The following is a 27,656-nucleotide window of genomic DNA, read 5'->3' as shown; positions in this document are numbered from 1 at the left end:
AAAGATCGGCGAGTCACAACATTTTTCCCCCCTTTGAATTTTTTGCACTGCTCTTGATGGAGGTGGCCTGTAGATTGCTAACGTCCATAGGTGTTTGACTGGCCGTAAAGTCTTGTGGAGGAGGCTTCCCGTACGGACGGAAGTGTCCCCGATGATAATGGGTCGAGATGACAGGAGACGTAAGGGTCAAATCTGCTGGGTCCCCGTGCACCAATCTACCCATTGCGGCAAGTCTGGTTGTTATAACAGGAGGCATGGGCGATGTGTCGGTGACCATAGGAGAAGTAGGCACGTTAGAGTTGCTCCGACAGATGATGATCATCCGGTTCCTGCATGGGCACGTCTCCTGGTAGTGTCCGTTCTTGTGCTGGCACCGATATGATGGTGACAGGGGTGCGTTGTGAGTAATGAGAGGTGCCAAGATCCCGAGCGTCAGGTAGAGTCGAATGTGGTGTAGTGGCATTCGGAACAGGCCTTGCCGGCACACAAGGCCGAAGCTGGTCCAAATGACGCACTGCAACACCTGTGTCCATCTGGATTTCATACAGGCGTCGGCCACGGTGATGTAAGATGCGGCCAGGACTCCATTTTGGCTGCTTGCCATATCCCCGTACCCATACAAGGTCACTGGCCGTGAACTGGCCAAGTGAAGGCACCCGCGGCCGTGAGGTGGAAGGCCGCAGAAGATGAAGTAGCGTGCGGGGCTGTCTGCCATGTAAGAGCTCTGCCGGGCTGTTGTCGCCCATGGGGGTGAAACAGTAAGAAGCCAGAAATTGGAGAAGCGCATCATCAGCAGCAGAAGAAGTCAGGAGTTTCCTCATCTGAGCTTTAAATGTGTGGACCAGTCGTTCAGCCTCACCATTTGACTGTGGATGGAATGGAGGGGCCGTGACACGCATGACGCCGTGACGGGCACAAAAATTCGGAAGAGGCAAATTGCGGACCGTTACCAGTAACAAGAGTAGAGGGAAGGCCTTCCAAAGAGAAAATGCGAGCTATAGCATTGGTGGTTGCCGCGGTGGTAGGTGACGTGCAACAGACAATGAAAGGAAAGTTAGAGTAGGCGTCAATAACGAGAAGCCAATAAGTACCTAAAAAAGGTCCCACAAAGTCAGCATGAATACGCTCACAGGGCTTCTCAGGCAAAGGCCACGGTGACAAAGATGACTTCGGGCGGCGGCCTGTGATGCACAAGGGCCGCAGGCAGCAACCATGTGTGCGATTTCAGAGTCGATGCTGGGCCAGTGCACATGACAGCGCGCCAGAGATTTTGTGCGAGAGACACCCCAGTGCCCTTGGAGAAGGAGGCGCAAGTCCGAAGCATGCAAAGATGCAGGTACCACAACACGCGGCGAATCATTTTCGGTGCAAAGGAGGATAACACCATCCCTAGCCGTGAGGCGGTAACACAAAGCAAAGTAGTTCCGCAACGGATCAGAAGTCTTAGCGGACGGATGATCTGGCCAAACCTTCTGAATACAGCGTAAAACCTGGGAGAGGGTAGGATCAGAACCCGTAGCAGCCACCAGCCAGTCCCCGGTGATGGGGAACCCGTCCACAACCCGCTGCTCGGCAACATCCAGGTGGAAACAAAAGTTTGTCCCTATTGAATGCCAGATCAGGACCCATGGGAAGGCGAGACAGTGCATCAGCATTCGCATGGTGAGCTGTCAGCCAGAAATGAATCTCATAATTGAAACGAGACAAGTAAAGAGCCCAACGCTGGAGGCAGTGTGCAGCCTTGTAGGGAAGCGACGTTGATGGCTGAAACAAGGAAACAAGTGGTTTGTGGTCCGTAACAAGATGAAATTTGGATCCATAAAGAAAAACACCAAACTTATGGAGAGCATAAATAATGGCCAAAGCTTCTTTTTCAATTTGAGAATATTTTCGTTGGGCATCCTTGAGCGTTTTGGAGGCATAAGCAATGTGTTGTTCAGAACCGTCAGAAAAACGGTGCGCAAGGACTGCACCAACCCCATATTGAGAGGTGTCCATGGCAAGAACGAGTTGTTGGCCAGGTCGATAAGTAGCCAGGCACGGGGCCTGTTTGAGCATAGTCTTCAATTTCTGGAAAGCCGCATCGCATGACGCGGACCAGTGAAAGGGCATGTTTTTATGCAACAGGCAATACAACGGCTGAGCCACCGAAGCCGCAGATGGTAAAAACCTGTAATAGTATGCTATTTTCCCCAAGAAGGCCTGCAGTTCCTTAACAGATGTAAGGCAAGGAAGGGCATCGATTGCAGCGACAGTTTGCTGATGCGGACGAATACCATCCCGAGAGAGTTGGAACCCCAAGTACGTGATAGATGCCTGAAAAAATTGTGATTTCTGAAGATTACACTTAAGACTGGCAGTCTGTAAGACATGAAAAAGTGTGCGGAGATTCTGAAGATGTTCTTCAGTGGTGGAGCCAGTGACAACAATGTCGTCCATGTAATTTATACACCCAGGGACAGGGAGCAATAATGGTTCCAAGAATCGCTGAAAGAGAGCAGGGGTGCTGGCAACCCCGAATGGCAATTGTTGGTATTGATAGAGGCTGAAAGGCGTGTTAAAGACCAGAAACTGCTGGGAAGCAGCGTCGAGAGGAAGTTGATGATAAGCTTCTGACAGGTCAATTTTAGAAAAATACTGGCCTCCAGCAAGTTTAGTGAACAATTCTTCAGGTCCAGGCATAGGGCTAGTGTCGATGAGGCATTGAGCATTTACAGTGGCTTTGAAATCGCCACAGAGACGAATATCACCATTGGGCTTAGCAATGACAACGACAGGAGAGGACCACTCACTTGAAGTGACAGGAAGCAAGACCCCTGAAGCAGTGAGACGGTCCAGCTCCCATTTGACCCGATCACGAAGGGCCACAGGAATGGGCCGAGCCCAAAAAAACTTAGGCCGAGTGGTGGGTTTGAGTGTGATATGAGCTTCAAAGTCGTTTGCACGGCCTAACCCAGGAGAAAAAAGGGACGAAAATGTCATTGACAAGGAATCCAATTGAGCATAAGGAATGGCATCAGAGACGATATTGACAGAGTCATCTATGAAGAATCCAAAAACGCGAAAGGCATCAAAACCAAAAAGATTTTTCACGCTATTATGGTCGACCACAAATATGGTAACAGTACGAACGACGGATTTGTAAGATATCTCAGCATTAAATTGTCCCACGAGAGAAATCTCCTGTTTATTGTACATCCGTAATTGCCGAGTGACAGGTGATAGGATTGGAGAACCCAACTGAAGATACGTCTGAGAATTGATGATAGTGGCAGCAGAACCAGTATCCACCTGCATGCAAACATCCCGACCAAGGATTTGGACAGTGAGGAATAACTTCCCTGAAAGGGAAGAAGTACCATTGACAGACAACACAGAAGCAGAATCAGCGTCACGGTCATGAACATCAGGTATGTGGTCGGATTTGCAAACGGATGACACATGACCCTTCTTTTTGCAATTGTGACACACGGCCCAATGCTGGGGACAATCCTCCCGTGAATGTTTCGCAAAACACCGTGCAGATGAAGGAAGTTGCCGGAGGTTTTGCTGCAGTTTCTTAGAGGTTTGTTTACGGTTAGATCGAGGCTGCGCTTGGGAGTGTACTGTGGCCACATCGGCCGGTGGGGACACGCCGCACGCGTCGTCAACAGCGCACAGAGGTTGTATTTCCCCGACCTCACCCGACGCCTCTATTTGCGCTCCAGCGGCGCGAGAAATTTCAAACGACTGCGCGATGGATAGGACTTCATCTAGAGTCGGATTTGCCAACTGAAGGGCACGTTGCCTAAATTCTTTGTTGGGCGCCAACCGAATAATAGCATCCCGTACCATGGAATCGGCGTAGGATTCTTTGTGAACTTCAGTAACAATTGTCGTTGCCCCCGCCCTCAGTTATATAGTCTGCTGATGCTCATCAGCCATTGAGAAGACTTTCTGTAATAATGTGAATGAAATTCTACAGGTACAGCTCAACAACTGTCAGTAGATTTTCTGTGATAATGACAATGAAATTCTAGATATACGGCTCAGCAAATGCACAGGAAAAGAGTTAGATGTAATAGGCATCATAAGGTAGGAAATGGGATGACAGTACACGTGAGAAACCCTTGGATTGTGGGAACCTGGCAAAAAGAAGGGTACAAGTAAAATACTTGGGGAAGACCTAAACATGGCACAGAAGGATTGGAAAGGAAATATGAACTTGCAGGACTGGAATCAACTTGTAGAGGGGAGGGGAGGGGCTATGAGCAGTTTGTTTCATAAAATACAAGAAGTGGATGTTCTTCTGATAGAGCCTCTTGACATATAGCATAAAGTGGGTGTAATGTAGGGGATAAGTGTCCATAGGGCTGTAATAGTTTAAGTATGCCTAGAGAGCACAAGGCTGACCAAAAAAAGGTTTTAGGATACCACAAAGCAAAGGAGGGCGACGGGGTCCAAATGATTATCTCGTTGCATCTGCTGCTGGATTATGCAGTTATCTAGACACGATATTTCAGTGGTCCATCTAGCTGCCGTCTTCAGATGAGAATGTTGTCTGCTAACCTTGCCAGAAATGATTCACACCATGAGTGGTGGTCTTTTTATACCCCACAATGGAAAATTGTACTGAAATGCAGGAGGATCTGCAGCGAATTGACGCATGGTGCAGCGAATGGCAATTGAATCTCAATGTAGACAAGTGTAATGGGCTGCGAATACATAGAAAAATAGATCCCTTATCATTTAGCTACAAAATAGCAGGTCAGCAACTGGAAGCAGTTAATTCCATAAATTATCTGGGAGTATGCATTATGAGTGATTTAAAATGGAATGATCGTATAAAGTTGATCATCGGTAAAGCAGATGCCAGACAGATTCATTGGGAGAATCCTAAGGAAATGCAATCCGAAAACAAAGGAAGTAGGTTACAGTATGCTTGTTCGCCCACTGCTTGAATACTGCTCAGCAGTGTGGGATCCGTACCAGATAGGGTTGATAGAAGAGATAGGGAAGATCCAACGGAGAGCAGCGCGCTTCGTTACAGGGTCATTTGGTAATCGCAAAAGCATTGCGGAGATGATAGATAAACTCCAGTGGAAGACTCTGAAGGAGAGACGCTCAGTAGCTCGGTATGGGCTTTTGTTAAAGTTTTGGGAACATACATTCACCGAAGAGTCAAGCAGTATATTGGTCCCTCCCATGTATATCTCACGAAGAGACCATGAGGATAAAATCAGAGAGATTAGAGCCCACACAGAAGCATACCGACAATCCTTCTTCCCACGAACAATATGAGACTGGAATAGAAGGGAGAACCGATAGAGGTACTCAGGGTACCCTCCGCCACACACCGTCAGGTGGCTTGCGGAGTATGGATGTAGATGTAGATGTAGATGTAGAACAGCACTTATACCAAATGCCCTCTAATCCAAGTGAAGGTACAGTGCCCTGTGGTGAAAACTGGCAGACACAGTGGAGCGCTCTCCCGTACCTCTGACGGTACATTCTGCTGTTCAAGTCAACGACCATTATTTTTTAATGTTGGATAAAACAATAGTCCACATTTTACTTCATGTCCCTGTTTATGATGTCTGTTCAAAAAACTTCTGGAACACATAATTTGGATTGGATTGGATTGGATTGATTTGTGGGAGGAGACCAAACAGCAACGTCATCGGTCTCATTGGATTAGGGAAGGATGGGGAAGGAAGTCGGCCGTGCCCTGTCAAAGGAACCATCCTGGCATTTGGCCATTCATAATTTCACGGCGATAATGTGTCGGAGCAAAATGCGATTGGCACACTTGCACATGTCTGTGTTTAATGTGTAACTGCCAGAACTTTCATTGTTGCATGTCTATTAGTTATTGTTCAGTGCTTTAATGAATAGAATATTGTGCTGCACAGTTCACGAATTTCAAGATGGCAGAGTTTGAGAAGCAATGTGTCTGCATTAACTCTTGTGTGAAATACACCAAATGATGTAGAAAGCCTATGGTGATGGGTGTTTAACATACATGGTGTTACGAATTGTTCATACAGTTTAAAAATGGCCAGCTGGAAGTTAAACATGACCATCATTCAGGACATCCTTTGACATCTACTAACGATGCTCATGTCAGGAATGTCAACAAAATTGTGTGTGCTAATTGAAGACTGACTGTCCAAGAGGTTGCAGAAGGATGTGACATTTCAGTTGGATCAGGTCATAAAATCCTGACACAGCATCTTGGAATGCATTGTGTTGCCACCAAGTTTGTCCCACGACTCGTGTGAAGAGCAGAAAGAACTTCATCTTACAGTCTGTGAAGAGCTTTTGGATCGTGCAGGTGAGTGTGAGATGTTGCTTAGGCGAATCATAACTGGTGATGAGCTGTGGGTCTACAGGTATTATCTTGAGACCAAGGTTCAGTTTTCACAGTGGGCTGGGAAATGTTCTCCAAGACCAAAAAAAGCTCATCAGGTCAAGTCAAATGTCAAAACTGTATTGATAGTTTTCTTTGACTTTGAAGGATTATTTCATCATGAATTCATGCCACAGGGACAATCTGTTAATTGATGGTACTATCGGGACGTGTTGTGATGCCTGGAGAAAATGTGAGAAGGAAATGGCATGAAATGTGGCTAGACAATTCATGGCTTGTTCACCATGATAACACACCCACACATTCATCCCTGTTGGTGCATAACTATTGCACAAAAAAAATGAAATCACTGTATTGCCTCATCCTTCATACTCTTCAGACCTGGCCCCTGCAGACTTTTTTTTTTTTATTTCCAAAGCTGAAAACCCTGTTGGAAGGACGAAGATTTGCAATGATAAATGAGATAAAAGAAAATTCGCAGATGGCACTTCACATGATCCAGCAAGAGGCATACCAAGACTGCTTCCGGAAGTGGAAACAGTGTTGGGAGCTGTGCATCAATTGTGGAGGAGAGTATTTTGAAGGAGACCATGCACAGTAAAAAAGTGTCAGAATAGAACAGTTTTGTAGACAAAATTCTGGAATTTTTTGAACAGACCTTGTATAACAGATAGATGTTGATTTTTTCAGAGTTTTTATAAGGGAAATCATGTGGTACTGCTAACAAAACTCCAATTACTGGGCTTGGATGAAAGAGTAGTGAGTTCGGTGACAGAACACCTATAGCAGAGAAAACAGAAGATGAGGACAGGAGACCACTGATTTATGTCAACAATATTGGAGAAGACGTAAATTCAGAGATAAGGCTATTTGCTGATGTCATAGTAGTTTACAAGGAAGTAAAAAACCTTACAGGATTCTGAGATTCTGCAGAAAGACCTAGAATTGATCAGAAATTGGATCCAGAGAAATGGGATGTTGGAAAATCCAGAGAAGAGCCAGTTGGCCACCTTGTTAAATAGCAGGAGTGCTGTAAGATATAAGGGTCATTCAGTAAGTCTAGGAAAAAAATATTTTTCAACATATTCCCCTTTTAACACACTACATTTTTTCAAGTGTTGCCCCAACTTTTTTTAAGCTGTCCAGAAAGTTGGATTTCAAAAGGTCTGCATAATAGGCATCTGTTTGGGCAATGACCTGCTCATTTGACATGTACTGTCGTCTGATGAGCCATTCTTTCAAGTTTGGAAAAAGAAATCATGGGGGGCCAAAACCAGTGCATACAGTGGATGTTGCAATAATGTGAACTTTTGTTCCATAAATTTCTTCATGTACGAGCCCACAACCTCAATATCTCATTTTGACCACCATAGCCCATCAGTTTTATTCCTTTAATGTGTAAAAGTACAGTGTATGCTGTTAAAGTAATATGCGAGGACTAGTAAGGTAGCTGTCAGTAAATTTTCTGCATACGTGAAGTGTTGTAAAAGTTGTGATTTTTAGCTGATTGGTATGTGCAAGACCATAATGTGATGTTCGACACATTTATGTGTGGGAACAAATGTCTGTTCTCACATAACAAAAGAAGTCTTTTAAAGGTGACACATTTATCACCAATATCATGTAAGTAATTTAAACAACAATTGCAATGTTCAAGCATAATGTCGTTCACTAATGTGTCTTACCTATTTACTGCACTTTTGGTATTATATTGCAGACATTACAAAGTGGCCTAAGGCTGAAAATGGGCAGTAATGTAATTTATATGCATGGTAGATTGAAGGAATAAAACTGACAGCCTATGATGGTTACGGTAGTTCCATGATTTAAATCCATAATTTTGGCCATCAAAACTTCACAGCTGTGAATCTGTGCTTTGTCATGATGCAAGGAGTATCTTTTTCAAATGAGGACTTTTGATTTCTTTGCTTAGCTGGTGTAATAACGATGCATAATACTCTCCAGTCAGCCCTTTTTCAAGTAATTGATGCAGATGATTCTGCATGCATCCTAGAAAACTGTGACCATCACCTTATCGGACAACTTCGTTTCTGGACTGTAATAGTGTACCGGTGTTTCATCTACAGTTACATATTGATGCAGGATTTCTATCAAAAAGTACGCAAATAGCCTCAGTGTCAACCTCACGATTGCATTTATTTTCCACTGAGAGCAAACACAGCACCCATCTTGCCGACATTTCTTTCACACCTAATTTCTCGTGCAAAATTAAAAGCACTGCATCTTGTGATGTGCCTCGGGTTCAACTATTTTGCACACTTTGATTTGTTGATCACTCGAGACTGTATCATTGGATTTTGTCAATCATTTTGTGGGTGCCCACTTCCATTGGTCTTCCCAAATGCTGTCCATCTTTTGTGGAGTATGACCACATTTAAACTTATTTATCCAATTGTAAACAGTTGCAAACACAGGAACAGATGTGCTGTGAACTTCAGCCAACTTATCTTTGATCTGTTTCAGTGTTAAGCCTTTTAAATAGAAATGTTTGAATACCTCTCGAAACTCACTTTTTTCCATGTTGCAAAATAAACATGAGAGCTTGTTGCTCCAGTCGACTGGGACAATGAAACCACTTGGTGGATAAAACTGCAGTTTTACCTGCTCTCTAGTGATAGAGGCCTACTGCCAGCAAAATGTTTCAACACTACATGCATCATCTCTTGGATTTTCTAAGGACTTATTGAATGACCATTACATAAGTACAAGCTGGCACCTACAACATCACAGCGAGCCAACAATGCCGAAAGCTGAGAGTGGCAATGAATTCTGGGATATAACACACAGCTTAGGCAATAAACAAGGCATATAAGTCTCTGCGGATGTTAATGAGGGCTCTGAAAGTACAAGCAAGAGTACAAAGGAATATGCTGGAGGACTGTGGCATCCCCAGCAATGAGACGTGGCACAGCATATAGAAGGAGAGTAGCTGAGCAGCCAAGTGGTGTCACTGCAATGATTAAGAAATTGAAATGGGAATGTCACACACAAAGATGGGCAAGAGATTTGGTGGAATATGCCAAGCATATGTGGATGAAGATACATGAAAGACATAGGACAAATACTTGTCACTGATGGAGTGTATAAGAGAAGGAAAGACCATGAGTACAAAGTAAGTTTGAAATTATAAAAAACAATTCAGGCAAATTTTCTTACATTGATAAAGGAATGGAACAAATTACCAGGAGATATCATTCCCAGAAAGCACCGCTAAACTTAATTACCTGGCCGAACAGTCCCAAAACACCAAAGATTAGGGGCAATAGGAAATGGGTAAACTTAGTTTTTACAATAAATTGTTGTATACTAGGGATATAACATAATTATGCGATGCAAAAATTGTATGTACACCACCTAGAAATAGCCATATTTGTGAGCAAACAAAAAATTGTCTGTGTAAATAACATGACCCTGCTGGGGACAGCTACATGGTCCAGTCATATTAATGTGACCACTGCATGTGTTTGATGTCAACATATGGTAACCACTCACAGGCAACAAGTGGCGGCACTAACTCTAGTGGGTGCAAAAAGTGGGTAGGGGGGAGGAAGGACACACAAAAAAGGTGCAGATATTGTCATAATGCAGAAACTGGCCAAGGGCATGATCATTGGCTTTCAGGCCACGGGTGGAAGTATTTCTGAAATAGGTAATTACTGTGGTTAAAGTGTACCATGCATGTCAATTAGCATTTCCCAAAACTGGCACTGGGGGAACTATGGTGCCATAGATGACAGGGTGAAGATGTGTACAGGTGAGTAGATGTGCAACTGTTGAGCAAGTTACGACAGATGAACCAATGGGCTACTAACAGTGTCTTCTCAATGATTGTTCAGCAAATATTGCTGCGTGTGGGCCTCCCAGTAGGGACCTGGTCACCTGGTTGATGCACCCCATGCCAATACTGCAACTGGACAACCACTGTGTGGAGACAGGTGGCCATCTCAGATGAATCGCATTTTATGCTCCATCACACAGATAGCCATTGGTACGTACAACACGAATTGCCTGAAAGCAAACACCCTGCAACAATCGTCTGAAGGGTCCAGGCCGGAGAAGAGAGCATTTCAGTCTGTTGAATGTTTTTGTAACATTCCTGGATGATCTTATCATTCTGGAAGGCACAATGGATCAACACAACTATGCATCTATGCTTGGAGACCTTGTCCACCCCTAAAAGCAGTTTTTTTTTCATCAGCACATTGGCATCTACCAGCACAGCAACGCAATGTATCACATAGCTCCCAGTATACATGTGTGGTTTGAAGAGCACCAGGACGAGTTTATCATACTGCCCTGACCACCAATCTCCCTGGGTTTAATCCCAGTTGAGAATCTGTGGCCCATATTGACAAGGCTGTATGCACCGTGGCTCCCCAACTGAGAAACCTAGCGCAGCTGGCTGTGGCACTGGAGTCAGCGTGCCTCCACATGACTGATGGTACCTTCCAGAACACCACTGACACTCTTCCTGCACATCGTGCAGTGGTCCATGCTGCAAAATGTGGTCATTCAGACTTTTGACAGGTGGTCACTAATGTTTCTGGACTGTGTACATTGTAGGATTTCCTGCACAGACGTAATCTACTGGTGGTTTCTTTGATCCTGAGAGCACACACAATGCTACTTCAGTATATTTAGTCTCGAGGCTCGTCGTCAAATGTTTGGAGTCTAGGAATTCTACATACTCGGTTTGCTAAAGAACATTTCAAACTAATCGTATTAATGAATTTTATTACAAAATGAAAAAGACAATACTTAACTTTGCAATCACATAGATGTGTTGCAAACAAAGGGCAACATACAAAATAAGAAAGTTTCTTCAGTTTAACAATTCCTAAGTCTGTGTTACATAGTGTGTACAAGCAAAATAACTAGAGTTGACGCTTCTATCCAAGTTGCTAGTGTTGAAGCTGCTGTTCAACTGGGGCAGCGCCAGTCAGTCACGGCACTTATGTCCTCTTCGTATAGGGGCTGCTGCTGTCGCATTGTCATCCTAGAGAGGGGTTGGTCAGCGTACGATTGGGTGACGTCTTCTTACACCCATCTCTTTTCCTTCATTCCTAACTGGCATGCTGGCACTTGACTTTATACCATAACATTCCCCCTCCCCCCCTCCCTCCCCAAAGTGACGGACCATCGTCATATACGGAGCATGAGGAAGCAGGAGTGTGGATGTTCTGATGGACTGGAAGCTGTAGCTGCAAGGGACATCAGTCTTCCAGTCGTACCCCACCATCCAGCCTTTGCTGTGGTGGAAACATCCCCTGGAAAACGCCCAGAAGGGTACGTATACACCTACTGAGGCCCTTACCCAGATGTGGAAGGTGTTGGGTGCTGCAGCCTGAGTGAGTCCAGCTCCATCAGTAGGACAAGAGAAGGTGAAGGCTCCATTTCCTTGGGGTCATCCCATGGTGTCGTGATGACACCCTCTAGCAGCTGCTGTGGCTGCACTGTCCTTGGGATCTATGAATCTGGGGAAGAGACACAGAAGGATCACCGTGCACATGACAGTGGTGAATTTGATTGTGATGGCAGTGCTGCAATCCGTCTGGGCCTGAAATGAGATACATGCATGCGCCAAGTTGACGAAGGATCTCACCTTGCGCCCAGCATCTGCTGCCACTAAAATTCCTAAAATACACAATATCATGCCATACTAGCGGTCTTCCTTTGGCGCCGGATGCTGGGGAAGGCGGCCTTGAAGCAATTCCGCTGACAATGGTCTGTCTTGTAATAGCGAACGATAGGAGGTGAGAAACAGTTGCAATGCTTGATCCCTGGTGTGTGATGTCAGTGCTGCAATCCGTCTGGGCCTGAAATGAGATACATGCATGCGCCAAGTTGACGAAGGATCTCACCTTGCGCCCAGCATCTGCTGCCACTAAAATTCCTAAAATACACAATATCATGCCATACTAGTGGTCTTTCTTTGGCCACTTACTGCTTGAAGGTTCTGACAAAATGTTCTGCTTCACCATTTGACTGTGGATGGAGTGATGCAGTAGCTAGATGCTGTATGCCATTGCATTCATAGAATGTTTCAAATTCATTTGACATGAACTGAGGACTGTTGTCTGACACTATGACTTCAGGCAAATCTTCGATGCAAAAAATAGAGGACAACGCTTGATCTGTGCTACATGACATTGTCACAGCAATAGGAAACTTGCTCTAAGGGTCTATCACAATCAACCAACGAATATTCCAAAAGGGTCCCCCAATGTCTATGTGCATACATTGCCGTGGTGATTGCAACTTAGGCCAAACAGAGAATTTTTGTGGTGGAGCAGACTGATTTTCTGCACATGTGTGACACTGTGACATTACCTGTTCTATTTGGGTGTCCCTTCCCTGCCAAGTACAGTGTTGACGCGATAACTGTTTCGTACGAACAGTCCTCTAGGGTCCTTGGTGAAGTAACTGCAACACATCTTTTTGCAAAGCTTTGGGGATCAACACACGTGATTGGCCATTGTCATTTTGAACAAAAATCACACCTTGCTGTATACCGAGGCTACGCTGGTATGCAAAGTATCAGCACACTACAGAGCTCTTTACTCGTATGCTCTGCAATGAGTAAGGCCAAGATGTGCAAATGTATTTTAGCAAAATTTTCAAATCTTAATCAACTGCTATGGCCTGTGCAATTTTCCTATAGTTCAGAGGAAAGGAGTAAAGCAATTAGGAATCATGAGCATTGATGTGACAACAAGATGCAGTAGAAATGTCAATGTATGCATCAGGGCCAATTGGAAGACATGAAAGTCAGCGCGAGAGCGTTACGGAGATGCTGAACAAGCTCCAGTGGCGGACACTTCAAGAAAGGCGTTACGCAATACGGAGAGGTTTATTATCGAAATTACGAGAGAGCACATTCCGGGAAGAGATGGGCAACATATTACTACCGCCCACATATATCTCGCGTAATGATCACAACGAAAAGATCCGAGAAATTAGAGCAAATACGGAGACTTACAAGCAGTCGTTCTTCCCACGCACAATTCGTGAATGGAACAGGGAAGGGGGGATCAGATAGTGGTACAATAAGTACCCTCCGCCACACACCGTAAGGTGGCTCGCGGAGTATAGATGTAGATGTAGATGCATTACCATGTTGAGCAGTCGAATGATACGCAATCTTGTACTGGTATTGAGGCAACAACAAAGCCCATGTTTGCAAATTTTGGGAATTTTGTACGGGAACTGGCTTCTTTGGATGAAGCAAAGACTGCAGTGGCTTGTGTCCGTTACTAAGTAGAATTTTCTGCCATACAAATAGTAGTGCAATTTGGCAACACCATACACAATAGCCAATGCCAGTTTCTCTATTTGTGAATTGTTACACTGAGCTTTTGACAACACTTCTGATGCAAAAGCAATAGGTCTGTCTCTATTGCCAAATATGTTGGAAATCACTGCATCAATTCTGTAATAGGAAGCGTTAACTTGCAACACAACTGGTTTGTCAGGATCAAAGTGAACAAAGCATTGGTCAATGAGCAATGCAGCATTAAGTTTTTGAAAAGCTTCTTGGCACTCATCTGTCCAGACAAAGGGAATGTTCTTGCAATGCAAGCGATGCAATGGAGCTTCAATTTGTGCACTATTCAGTATGAACCAAATATAATATCTCATTTTCCCTAATACTGACTGCAATTATGTGACATTGTGAGGAAGTGGCAGATCACATATGGCTAATAAATGTGACTGAAGAGGATGTACACCTTGACCGCTTATGACATGACCAAAATACTGCAACTCCATGAGAGTTTATAGAGTCCTCCTACATTCCCTTGCTGCCTCTGTTCTCCTTTCATTATATAATTCCTGATTTGGTGTAGTATTCCACTGCAAGCATTTCAGCTTTGCTTCCTTTTTCTGTTTAACTGCCTGTGTACATTCTTCATTCCTAAGGCTCCTTGTTTCCCCAAATATTTCAGTTGGTCTTGTCCTAATGGCATCTTTAATAGAGTTCCGTTCTTTGTCTATATCATCTCCACCATCTTTTGTTTGTAATCCTTCTCTCAATCTTTTCTGGTACTCCTTAACAGTAGCCCTATCTTTCAGTCATTCTGTATCCCATTTCTTTACTTGGGTACTACTTTCTTTGGTAGCAGTGGCAAGTTTTTGTTTCTTTTTGGATCCTAGGTAAAGGTCAGAATCAGAATTAGCTCCTCAGAAATATTTTCCATATCGGATGCCACCTCTTTGATATTAGTATATGGTCTATTTCATTTGTTCCTGGTATTTTCCATGTCCCTTTGTAGATACTTTTCCTGGAAAACAGGTACTTACTGCCTTCAATTTGTTTGCAGAAGCAAACTGGGCAACCCTCATACCATTATTATTAGTTTCATCATGAAGTCTTTCCTTACCAAACAAACTTCTGAACGCCTCTCCCTTTCCCAGCTTTGCATTATAGTCGCCAAGAACTATTTTGGAATCATATCTGGGTATTCTGTCACAAACCTCCTGTAATTGATCATAGAATATGTCCACAGTATCTTCATGTGTTTCTTCTGTAGGTGCATATACATTCACAAAGATCACATTGTGAAATTTGCCTTTCATACGCAGAGTACATATTCTTTTATTGTGTGGGGTGAAAGCAATAACAGATCTATGCATATTCTTGGAGACTATAAACCCAACTCCATATTCCCCTTGTCTTTCATCTTTTCCTGAATAGTACAGGGAGAATTTCTGCTTACAAATCCTTCCTCTTCCCTTCCACCTGATTTCCTGCAGTGCAACAACTCCCATTCCATACCTTAGCACCTCTTCTGCAACACTATTCATTGCTCCTGTTTGCAACAATGTACACACGTTCCATGTTCCAAATTTAAGCACTGATAATTCCAGATTCGTATTTCCTAGCACAGTTTATCTTCGTAGGGGCAGTCTTGCATTCCTTGTTGAGTTATTCACATAATAGATTTTTTACAAGCCAAGGGTATCAATCCTGCACTCAATCCCCAATCAGGAGGACCGGGCTTTCATTCCGGCATTGGCTCCCCTAGAGGGGTTGACGACCTAGCCTATAGAGTCCCCCCTGCACTTTGGTGTGGCTCCTCAGTTGAGGCCACTCCAGCTTGGGTGACCATGCCAGTGGCTATGCTACCGCCGGCACAGCTCTCAACCTTATAAAAGCACACAAATCATCCTGCCCGGCACTGAAGGTGCCTATGATAAGGCAGTGTCCCCTGGGAGGGTGTCGCATTTTATTTGTATGCATTTTATATTGTTTCAATAGGGCAGCTGTAAATTTAAGCATAAACATGGCCTATATTTTGCTGATTACATGGCAAATGCGGTAAGTATTTTCAAATGTTGAGTTGTCCACACTTCTCTATAAACTTTAAGGTTAGTGATTTTGATGTGCTAAGTGACTTAAAAATTCTTCCAAACTGAACAACTAAAATTCCTAAATTAGATGTCAATTAAGATAAAGGGTGGGCATTGTTCTTATGATGGAGGAATTTTAGGACAGAATTGAAAGAATGTATTATGCAATTTCAAAGATTCTCGCTGAAGTACTCTTTGAATTTTGGGCTGTTTGGGCAAAAATGGAACTATCTATATTACTAAACGGCTGAACCGGTTGATGGTTCACAGTACATAGTTCCAGTTGCAGGATGCCTATCTAACAACTTCATGGGGCAACAAAAACTTGATTTTCAGTGTTTCATATAATTATTGACTGAATTTAAAATTCTAAAATGCTGTTGTAATCTACTCAGTAAGGGATATAATCTTATGTTAAAGATTTGACACAGTAAGATAAATATTACTGTTAGAAACTATGTATACATCTTGAGGCAGTGTAACTCATGCCATAAAAATTAGCCACATAATATTCATCCAGTATTTTAGGATGAGAACACGTCCACCTTTGAAACGTTTCCTCCTGACACCCACTACAAAATGATGAAAAGAAAAATGTTTAACGCATACTACATTTTCGCTGCTCGTGCAGTAAAACTTCAACATCAGGCTTGTCATTATAATCTATTACTTATTCTAGTCACAGCACATTTTGCGGACAATATCTGCATATACCACTGAATGCACTTGCAAAATTATGCATCTGTAGAATACACAGTTCAGGAGATGTAATGTCATGAACAATGGGATATGTGGAAAAGTAGCTTTTCTTAAAACAGAACACAGATTACTTGGATTGTACTCATCCAGTGTTTGATAATGACAGCACTTACTGACTTGGAGTGAACTTCAAACATAATTTCAGTTGTTTGCTAAAGTTTTCTCATTTACATGCTTAATTTCAAATATTTAACACAGTAATCCATTTGTAAAGTAATTAGACATTTGAAGTTTTTTGTACACAATTGTTATATTCTTTATAAAATTGGGGATTTACGGGCCTGATCTAATCACCACTCAAATATGAGAAATGATTCAGTCAAAACACACACACACAACACACACACACACACACACACACACACAGATATGCAGTCGTGTGTGAGAGTTGAGTTTGTTTGTGTGTGTGTGTGTGTGTGTGTGTGTGTGTGTGTGTGTGTGTGTGTGTGTGAAGGGGGGAGGGGGGTGGGGTCTATTTTTGACAAAGGCCTTTGATGGCTGAAAGCTTATATTGTGACAGTTTTTTGTTGTGCCTATCTACGACTCAGCATCTCCACTAAGATGAGTAGCAACTTTCCTTTTCATAATATTGTTACATTCAATTCTGGATTTTCCATTGTTTGAGAAATGATTTAGTAGTAGTTCTCAAATAATGGAAAATCCAGGATGGAATGTAACAGTACGAGAGAAGGAAAGGTGCTACTCATCACACACACACACACACACACACACACACACACACGCGCGCGCTGGAGGCTGGGGCGGGGAGTGGGAGGGATAGTATGGTGGGAGTGGCAAATAGTGAAGTGTTGCAGTTTAGATGGAGGGCAGGAGAGAAGGTGCGGAGGGGGGAGGAGGGGGAAAGTAGCGGAAAGCAGAGAAATAAAAATAAAAGACTGGGTGTGGCAGTGAAATGAAATGAAATTACAGCTGTGTAGTGCTGGAATGGGAACAGGGAGGGGGCTGGATGGGTGAGGACAGTGACTAACGAAGGTTGAGGCCACGAGGGTTACGGGAACGTAGGATGTATTGCAGGGAAAGTTCCCACCTGCGCAATTCAGAAAAGCTGGTGTTGGTGGGAAGTAGTAGTCCTAGTATTAATGGACAAATGTGCAATGAGTAAAGTTGCATATTGATATGGTTACATTTAGGTAACAATCTTCTCTCAAGAGAGATACCATGTGATGTACCAGATTTGTAAGAGGGAATCTGTAGTGTCTGCAGATCTTTATTGACAACAACAGCAACAACAACAATAAATACAACAACACACAAATGTGTACAATGGCAGTGAGGTGAGCACCAAATTACACAAGCATGAGAGAACATTAACTGAAGCTAACAAGTCCAGGTTGGATCCAACCACAATTAATGTTCATCCTGGAATAACATGTAACTGTCAAAGTATCAGAGTGGAGCCTTCACTTAGCACAGCTGAAGCACAAGAGAGTGAGGCTGCACTGGTGGCATACCTCCAGGAACACTCGTCTGGCAGTGGCGCTGCTGTCAAGTGAAGGAGGTGCTCCTGTATTGCCTTCTCACGGGCAGTGCCAAATATGAATTTTGTGGTCGTGATGGAGGCATATGTGGGTGCACCACACCAGAATCTGCTGCAAATATGTATATAAGTATAGAATTTTGTAATCACTTTTCTCCTTTTGATCTTTACCTCATGTCTCATTTGTGTGTCTAATTTATCTGCTTGTTGTCTTTCTCATTGTCACAAACATAACTTTCATTTCCCTATCATTGTCCGTAACAGCTGACAATGCTGTACATTTCATTGCATGTAGCCCCATTTCCTGTCACAGCTCAGTATACTCTACATTTTAAAACTGGGATTTTCCATTTTGACAAGGACATATGGAACTGTACATTCATACAAAGTTATGTCATTAAATTGTTAACATTTATTTCAATAAAACACTACCTATCTCTTTTCAGACACTAATCAAACACTGTTTGCACATAACAACAACAACAACAACAACAATAATAATAATAATAATAAGAATAATAATAATAATTATTATTATTATTACTACTATTACTACTATTACTACTACAAATCCTGGCCGCAGACTATATGTAGGGGAGAGCGGGGAAATACTGTGCACATAAGCCATTTTTCAAATATTTCGTATTTTTCAAACGCAATTGAAATGCTGAACACCATTTCTGGGGCAAGAAATCAATGCCCCACACGTTTATGGCTTCATATTTGCTATATTAAATTGATTTACGTTCCTACAGCTGTTTTACAAAAGTGTTACGTTGCACAGTATTACCCCAAGGGGTGGGGTAATACCGCGCAATATATCTTATGATACAGCATAGCACATAAAATGACAAAAACTCTGTAAAAATAAATCAAATTAAGAAATTCGAAATTCAGAATTTATTTAGAATTGAAAAACATAAATTTTACAACTAATTAAAGCTTCTAAAGATAGAAAATCCTTTTACTGGTAAAACAAATTATTGGATTATGGTGTCAACTTGTCTCTGAACACATTTATCCCCTGTTTTAATGGCAGTAGTCGCCAATATAGTTTTCAGCTGTGTCACAAGCACTACACTCTGAATGAACCCATCCACTGCAAATCACACATCGAAACCGTAGCTCCCTGTTTTTCCCAAACTCTCCCGCAAAGCATGAAAACAGAGTGGTCGTCCCTAAAAGTTCCATTCTTGCTCGTAGGCCTAACACTAGTTTCTCCGAAAGGGTCAACGTCATCCATCTCATCGTCACTACAAAGTTTGTGCAATGGTAGGTCCAAATCATCATCCGATGAAGAATCAAAAGAAAGATTCTGTCGACATTTCTTTGTTTCAAAATTTTGAGGTCTTATCTTTGAAGCAAACTTTCTGAACTTGCTTTTTCCCTTAGACTTTAGCACTGATTTTCTTTCTCTATTTATTAATTTTGCTTTTTTGCTCTCTGCTGCTTTTTGTAAACTAGCTTTCTTAGGAGTCAAAGTAAAAATTGAGGAATGATGTTGTCTGGCAGTTTTCTTCAGTTTAAGAAGTCCTGGTAAGGGAGAAATATCTTTGAATTGTAGCCCAACTTTGGGCTGAACGTGTAGGCCTAAGGCTTTGTCTCTATCATCGGGGACACCAGTCGCTGTCTCTGAAGAACAGAGCACAACTGTGTCACTACTTTCATCATTATTAGCGCTACAATCCCCAACATCTGGTAAAGCTAGGCCTAATTCTTGTCTGGGTGCGCAAGCAAGAAATCTTCGTCATTAAATGTGGTAGGATTTAGAGGGAAAATTCCTGTTTTGCTAAAGTCAGAGATACCCGTCTCAATATTAGCAATCCTCATGAAGGCTTTGCTAAAGATAAGACAAATGTTGTAAGGAGTTATTTTCTTGTGGGGATTAGACCTCATAAAATTGTCACGTTCTTGATTAGATGTAGCCTTCAGGCTACTGAAAAAGGCCACATCTAAAGGTTGTAGTCTGTGTGATCAGTGAGGTGTCAGTGTTACCACTACTATTCCATTGTCTTTACAAAAGTTATAGGCTTCTAGAGAGACATGGCTAGAGTGATTGTCTAAAATTAAGAGAATGGGTCCTTAGAGGCTTTGGTAAAATTAGCAAAATGTTTCAGCCACTTTGGGAAGAGCTCCTTCGTCATCCAACCATTCTTGCTACATTCGTATGTTGAATTTGGTGGTCCTACTCTCTGTAGGGCAGACGTCATCCTAAGCCTCGGAAAAATAAACGTTGGAGGCACATATACCCCACTGGCACTCACTGCACAACACACTGTAATATTTTTCCCACGTTCCCAGCTTGTTGCTGAGCCAACTTGTTTAGCTCCTTTGGGTGCTAAAATTTTTCCTGGCTTCTGAACCGTTGATATTCCTGTCTCATCAAAATTGTAAATTCTGGAGGCATCACACTTATGGACGTCCATCACAGTGGTGAGATTCGAGAAAAATAGCTTAACTTCACTTGAATTAAAAGCTGAGATCCGATTGAGACTGGTAGCCTCAGGTTTGCAAATGCTGACTGATGGATTTCTTCTAAGAAACTCAGAGAGCCTATCCTGTCCAGCTCTTTTTGATATTTTATTAAAATTATGCTGAATATTATGTGTCTCGCACATTCATAAACTAATCTCAACTCCACCGACGATATTCCATAAAACATCTTTGCTAGCAAAATAACATGCTTAGCTATGTCATCTTCCTGTTCTTTTGAAAATATAGGTTTTCTTCCCAACTTTACTTTAGATCAATCTTCTGTTTTTAGCCTATCTCTTAAAGTAGAAAGAGGTATTCCGTACATTCTTGCAGCTACTCTCTTTGGCTTTGCATTTTCTATAACATCGTGGAGTGCGCAATTCATTTCATGTTCTGTCTACCCTTTGCCCCTTTCTGTGGTTCTGGCTCTGTTTCTCACAATCTGTGATTTAAAAAAAGAAAGAAAACTTATAAGATGACACACACACACACACACACACACACACACACACACACACACACACATACACACACACACTCTTCCTAATATATAGTTCACAAAAATACCAAAAGAAATTACCATATGGGGCACTACCATTCACCATGGGGCAATACCGTACATCGGGCACGGTATTGCCCCGAGACAACATGACTCGCCATTGCAAATTCTAACCCAACAATCATGAAATTTAATGTCTAACATTTGATGTTTAAAAGAAGATCAAGAAACTCATAATTAAATAGAGGTACTTTAAATATTGTTGCTATTGAAATATTTCGCTCTCCTCTAGACTTGTTATCTTCAGATTTTATAAGAAAACAGTTGAAACCAATTGAAACCGATTGTCGAAGACGTCAGCACTGTTGAACGATATAGACCCCTCTGTATCTGATTATAGTTACTTCCGCTATGTGGCAGCACCATGCAGCACTCTTTGCACTCTCTGGGAAACTGGATAAAGGGGTGCATGGTATTACCCACTGTACAGTATTGCCTTGCTCTCCCCTACCTGGCGTGCCAACGTCCAAGGCCTTCTCCGCAGTCATTTCCGGTGCGGTTTGATGTGTTGGTAAATGTGCCAACACCTTGTAGATAGAGGCGGCCTAAATGCACGCTATCTAACGCAGACGGGCGTGAATTCTGGAACAGGATAAGTAGTGAATTCTCATAAGAAAAGTATGCAGCTCCTCGAATACTTATCTTTTATTTATCCTTGTGGTACATCGCTCTTGATAATACAAATAAGACTATCTTCAGATACGGTTAATGGCGCCTTGCTAGGTCGTAGCCATGGACTTAGCTGAAGGCTATTCTAACTGTCTCTCGGCAAATGAGAGAAAGGCTTTGTCAGTGTAGTCGCTAGCAAAGTCGTCGTACAACTGGGGCGAGTGCTATCCCGTATCTCGAGACCTGCCTTGTGGTGGCGCTCGGTCTGCGATCACACAGTGGTGACACGCGGGTCCGACATGTACTAAATGGACCGCGGCCGATTTAAGCTACCACCTAGCAAGTGTGGTGTCTGGCGGTGACACCACACGGTTCTCCTCTTGCTACCTGCGACTGTTGTTTGCTGCAGTACGGGAAGCCAGGATCCATTTACTTTAAGGCTTTCCGCTTTCTTGTTGAAGCTGTTCCCATGTTTGTGTATTTCTACAGCTTCTCTAAATAAGCGGGTGTGATAGTGCTTCTCTACAGCCAGAACTTCTGTGTCGGAGAATTTTATTACATGGTCGGTCTCACTCAGCGCGTACTCTGCCACGGCTGATTTCTCCACCTGCCCCAACCTGCAATGTCACATATGTTCTTTGATCCTAGTGTTGATTGATTGTCCAGTCATTCCAATGTTAACTTTTCCGCATGTACATGGTAAGCGGTATATTACTGACATTGCAAGTGGGTCCCTTTTATCCTTTGCTGATCAAAGACACTCTTTGATCTTCTTGTCGGTTTGAAAATTGTCTTTATGCCGTGTTTGTGCAATATACGGCCGATTCTGTCCGTCACTCTGGGAATGTATGGCAGAAAGGCCATACCCAATATTTCTTTTCCTGATCTCTTACTTTGCTGAGTGTTTGGCTCCGTTAAATTTCTAATATAATTTGTGGAGTACCCATTGCTCCTCAGAACACTTTCCAGATGTTGCATTTTGTGTTTGAGGTGCTGCGGCTCACATATTCGACCTGCTCGCGTTACGAGCATATGAATCATGCCTCTTTTCTGGCTCGGGTAGTGGTTTGATAGTTTGTGCAGGTATCGGTCCGTGTGTGTTGGTTTTCGGTACACAATATGTCCCAGGTCACTCTTTCTCATCAGAAATGAATCAGTGGCCCAAAATAACACAAATAAATATATACAAACAATAAAACACCTACAATTGTGAGTAGTTGTTGTAAATACGCTGCCAGAAAAAAAAAATTAGTACACCCTTTTAGACATTTCCAATTCACTCGAGATTTACTGTTGCAACAGTTAATATGGAGTACATGAAATGTTTATATTTACAGATCAATAGTGCAAGTGTTCTAAGACCACATGTCAAACCATGCAGAAACACCGATATTAGTATGTGGTGTAGCTTCCATGGGTGGCAATGCAAGCACTGACTCTGGCATCCGATTAATTGTACATATGATGAATACTGTCCTGGAATATGTTATGCCACACCTGTCCAACCTGTTAACATAGTTCTGTAAGAGATGTTGGTTTAGGAATCGCACGAGTCCCTTCTTGTTCCATCATATCCCACATGTGCTCAATTGAAGACAAGCGTGGAGATCGTGCTGGCCCAGGGAAATTGCTGCATGCCTTGCAGAGCACATTGAGTTTCACAGGCAATGTGTTTGCGAGCATTATCCTTTAGGAACAATACAACACCTTCCTGTTGCAAGAACAGCAAAAGAATGGGTCTAACAGCATGATGTACTTATATAGTGCTGGTTAGCATCCCCTCCAGAAACACCAATGTTGAATGAAAGTTATAGCTTATTGCACCCGAAATCATAAGGCCTGGGGTGGAGACAGTGTGTCTTGGATGAATGTGTTTTATGAGACAGCACTCAACAGGTCTATGTCATACGCACAAACAATCATCACTTGTGTGCAGGCAGAATCTTCTTTCACCACTGAAGACCGCTGCGCACCATTGCATCTTCTAAATGATCTTCTGATGGCACCATTCGAGCCATGCAAGTCGATGCTGTGGCATGAGTGGAAGATGGGCTAGAGGTGTATCTGCCCATAGTCCCACGGCTAATAACTGGTTTGCAACAGTTCGTGTTGTACGTCTAAGCTCACAAACCCTCCTATTGTACTGTGGTAGCTGTACTATCTGACGTTGTTGCCTTTACAATATGTCAATTGTATGGGCATATGTGCTATCTTGATGTCCAGAATCTCATCTAAGGGTTTGAGAATGTTCACATGGTCACTGATACCAGCATCAATGCACAACTGATACAGCATATCCAACTTGTGTGCCAATTCTCAGAAAGGACTATCCCACCACTCAGACAGTCACAGTTTGACCACTTTCAAACTCACACAGTTGGCTGTAGAAAGCAAGGGTGCATCTCCATGGCATGGTAGCCTGCTTGCTTCATACATCTGCACTGCTCTGAGCCTTCTGGCTGTAAGCATTCCCTATTAAAGGGCAGACACAGATGGTGCTAAGGTAGTTATGATACTAGGCTATATGTCATTGGATGACGTTGAAACCTACTGTCCCCCAGATGGCATATGCTGTCACTGGCTCAAAATCAACATCTTTCCGAGTATACTGTATTTCTGGCATTGTATGTGTATCCTTCCTTATGACACAGTCATGAAAAGTCAATACCTCTGATGTGACAAATAATTTAAACTACACATAATGCAAATAATAATAATAGTAATAATAATAATAATTAGTGTGATTACTTGGTTCAGGACAGAACTAAAGAAGCCTCGGACAAGCGCCATCATGGTCGGGGACGACGCTTGAACCCTATGCCTGCCCACAATGGTAACGACACTGCTAGCCAACTGGAAAATGATTTAAATCCAAATAGAGGTGTTTTGCAGGATATGCTTCCTGCAACCACCCTAGAAGGAAAACAAAGACAGAGGATGAGATGGTCAGATGAAGTTAATCGACACCTCATGTTCTGCTATTACCAAGCAACAAACCTAGGAACCAACACAACTGGATACAGATCACAAGTATACACAACATTTATTACCAGATAACCAGAATTAAAATTTTTAACAGAACGACTAGCTGATCAGATCCGTGTAATAATCAAAAATAACGGGATACCCCACTCAGAATTTGAAAACATCAAACAACAAGTACAACAAATACTAGAACAAAATAATGTGCAATCAGAAGAAGAAGAAAATACAGTAATGGACTCAAACATCCCAGAGCAAACAAACAAAGAACAACACGCATCAATTAAACAATCAGAGGAAAACGACATCTTAAGACAGCCACCAGAACAAGCACAAATAGAACACGAAGTGACACACATGTTAGATATAGAAGAAAAATTTCAGCTGACATATATAGAATACAAAGACACAAATACAGACATTAGACCATTCTTGCATAGACCACCAAATAACCCACAAGTCGAAACAACAACAACAACTATCAACACAATCATACACAACAAAATAAATGAAAATACAACTATGGAAGAGTTACAACTACTGTTTTATGTAGGAGCACTCACTACACTACATATACACACTAGGTAGAGATCAGAACCAACCAACACACAGAAGAAACCCACAAAACCAGCATGGCAACACAGGCTACAGATCAGAATAGAAAAACTGAGAAAAGACATAGGACAGCTAACACAATTTATAAGAAATTAAATATCAGACAAAAAACAAAAAACGTTAGGTAAAATCTCACAACAAGAAGCAATAGAGCAATTAGATGAAAAGAAGCAGAAATTACAAGCATTGGACAAACGACTTAGAAGATACAAAAAAAGTGAAAATAGAAGGAAACAAAACCAAACATTCAACACAAACCAAAAGAGATTTTACCAAACAATAGATAACACACACATTAAAATAGACAATCCACCAAACATAACAGACATGGAACACTTCTGGAGCAACATATGGTCAAACCCGGTACAACATAACGGGCATGCACGGTGGATACAAGCAGAAACAGATACATACAAGATGATACCACAAATACCTGAAGTGATAATTTTGCAACATGAAGTCACCCGAGCAATTAATTCTACGCACAATTGGAAAGCCCCTGGAAATGATAAAATAGCAAATTTCTGGCTAAAGAAGTTCACCTCAACACATTCACATCTAACTAAATTATTTAACAGTTACATTGCAGACCCATACACATTCCCTGATACACTTACATATGGAGTAACCTATCTGAAACCTAAAGATCAAGCAGACACAGCAAACCCAGCTAAATATCGCCCCATAACATGCCTACCAACAATATACAAAATATTAACTTCAGTCATTACACAGAAATTAATGACACATACAACACAGAACAAAATTATAAATGAAGAACAAAAAGGCTGTTGCAAAGGAGCACGAGGATGTAAAGAGCAACTGATAATAGATGCAGAGGTGACATATCAAGCTAAAACTAAACAAAGGTCGCTGCACTACGTATACATTGATTACCAAAAAGCTTTTGATAGTGTACCCCACTCATGGTTACTACAAATATTGGAAATATACAAAGTAGATCCTAAATTGATACAGTTCCTAAACATAGTAATGAAAAATTGGAAAACCACACTTAATATCCAAACAAATTCAAATAATATCACATCACAGCCAATACAGATTAAGCGTGGAATATACCAAGGAGACTCATTAAGTCCTTTCTGGTTCTGCCTTGCTCTGAACCCACTATCCAACATGCTAAATAATACAAATTATGGATATAATATTACTGGAACATACCCACACAAAATCACACATTTGCTATACATGGATGATCTAAAACTACTGGCAGCAACAAATCAACAACTCAACCAGTTACTAAAGATAACAGAAATATTCAGCAATGATATAAATATGGTTTTTGGAACAGACAAATGTAAGAAAAATAGCATTGTCAAGGAAAAACACACTAAACAAGAAGATTACATATTGGATAACCACAGCAACTGCATAGAAGTGATGGAAAAAACAGATGCCTATAAATATCTAGGATACAGACAAAAAATAGGAATAGATAATACAAATATTAAAGAAGAACTAAAAGAAAAATATAGACAAAGACTAACAAAAATACTGAAAACAGAATTGACAGCAAGAAACAAGACAAAAGCTATAAATACTTACGCTATTCCAATATTGACCTACTCATTTGGAGTAGTGGAATGGAGTAACACAAACCTAGAAGCACTCAATACACTTACACGATCACATTGCCACAAATATAGAATACATCACATACATTCAGCAACAGAAAGATTCACATTAAGCAGAAAGGAAGGGGATTTATCGATATAAAAAACCTACATTATGGACAGGTAGACAATTTAAGAAAATTCTTTCTAGAACGAGCAGAAACTAGCAAAATACACAAAGCAATCACTCATGTAAATACATCGGCTACACCACTGCAATTTCATAACCACCTCTACAACCCTTTAGATCACATAACATCAACAGATACGAAGAAAGTAAATTGGAAAAAGAAAACACTACATGGCAAGCACCCGTATCATCTAACACAGCCACACATCGATCAAGTTGCATCCAACACATGGCTAAGAAAAGGCAATATATACGGTGCGACGGAAGGATTCATGATTGCAATACAGGATCAAACAATAAACACCAGATATTACAGCAAGCATATTATTAAAGATCCCAATACCACAACAGATAAATGCAGACTTCGCAAACAACAAATAGAAACAGTAGATCACATCACAAGCGGATGTACAATAATAGCAAATACAGAATACCCCAGAAGACATGACAATGTAGCAAAAATAATACATCAACAGCGTGCCTTACAACATAAACTCATAAAACAACACGTTCTCACATACAAGTATGCACCACAAAGTGTACTGGAGAATGATGAATTCAAATTATACTGGAACAGAACCATTATAACAGATAAAACAACACCACATAACAAACCTGACATCATACTCACCAATGAAAAGAAGAAATTAACACAACTAATCGAAATATCCATACCC

The 27,656-nt window shown here is 41.8% G+C and overlaps 1 protein-coding gene across 2 annotated transcripts in view; it reads left to right on the top strand.

The window, feature by feature from the left end:
* The window catches only part of LOC124777072 (tRNA 2'-phosphotransferase 1), a 68,937-nt gene that overhangs the window by 8,168 nt on the left and 33,113 nt on the right, over positions 1 to 27,656 (top strand). The gene's annotated exons all lie outside the window — the stretch shown is intronic.

Source organism: Schistocerca piceifrons, chromosome 2 (genome assembly GCF_021461385.2).
Source record: "Schistocerca piceifrons isolate TAMUIC-IGC-003096 chromosome 2, iqSchPice1.1, whole genome shotgun sequence".
Lineage (NCBI taxonomy): Eukaryota > Metazoa > Arthropoda > Insecta > Orthoptera > Acrididae > Schistocerca > Schistocerca piceifrons.
The sequence above is the reverse complement of the archived record's forward strand: the minus strand, read 5'-3'. Positions and strand labels throughout refer to the sequence as shown.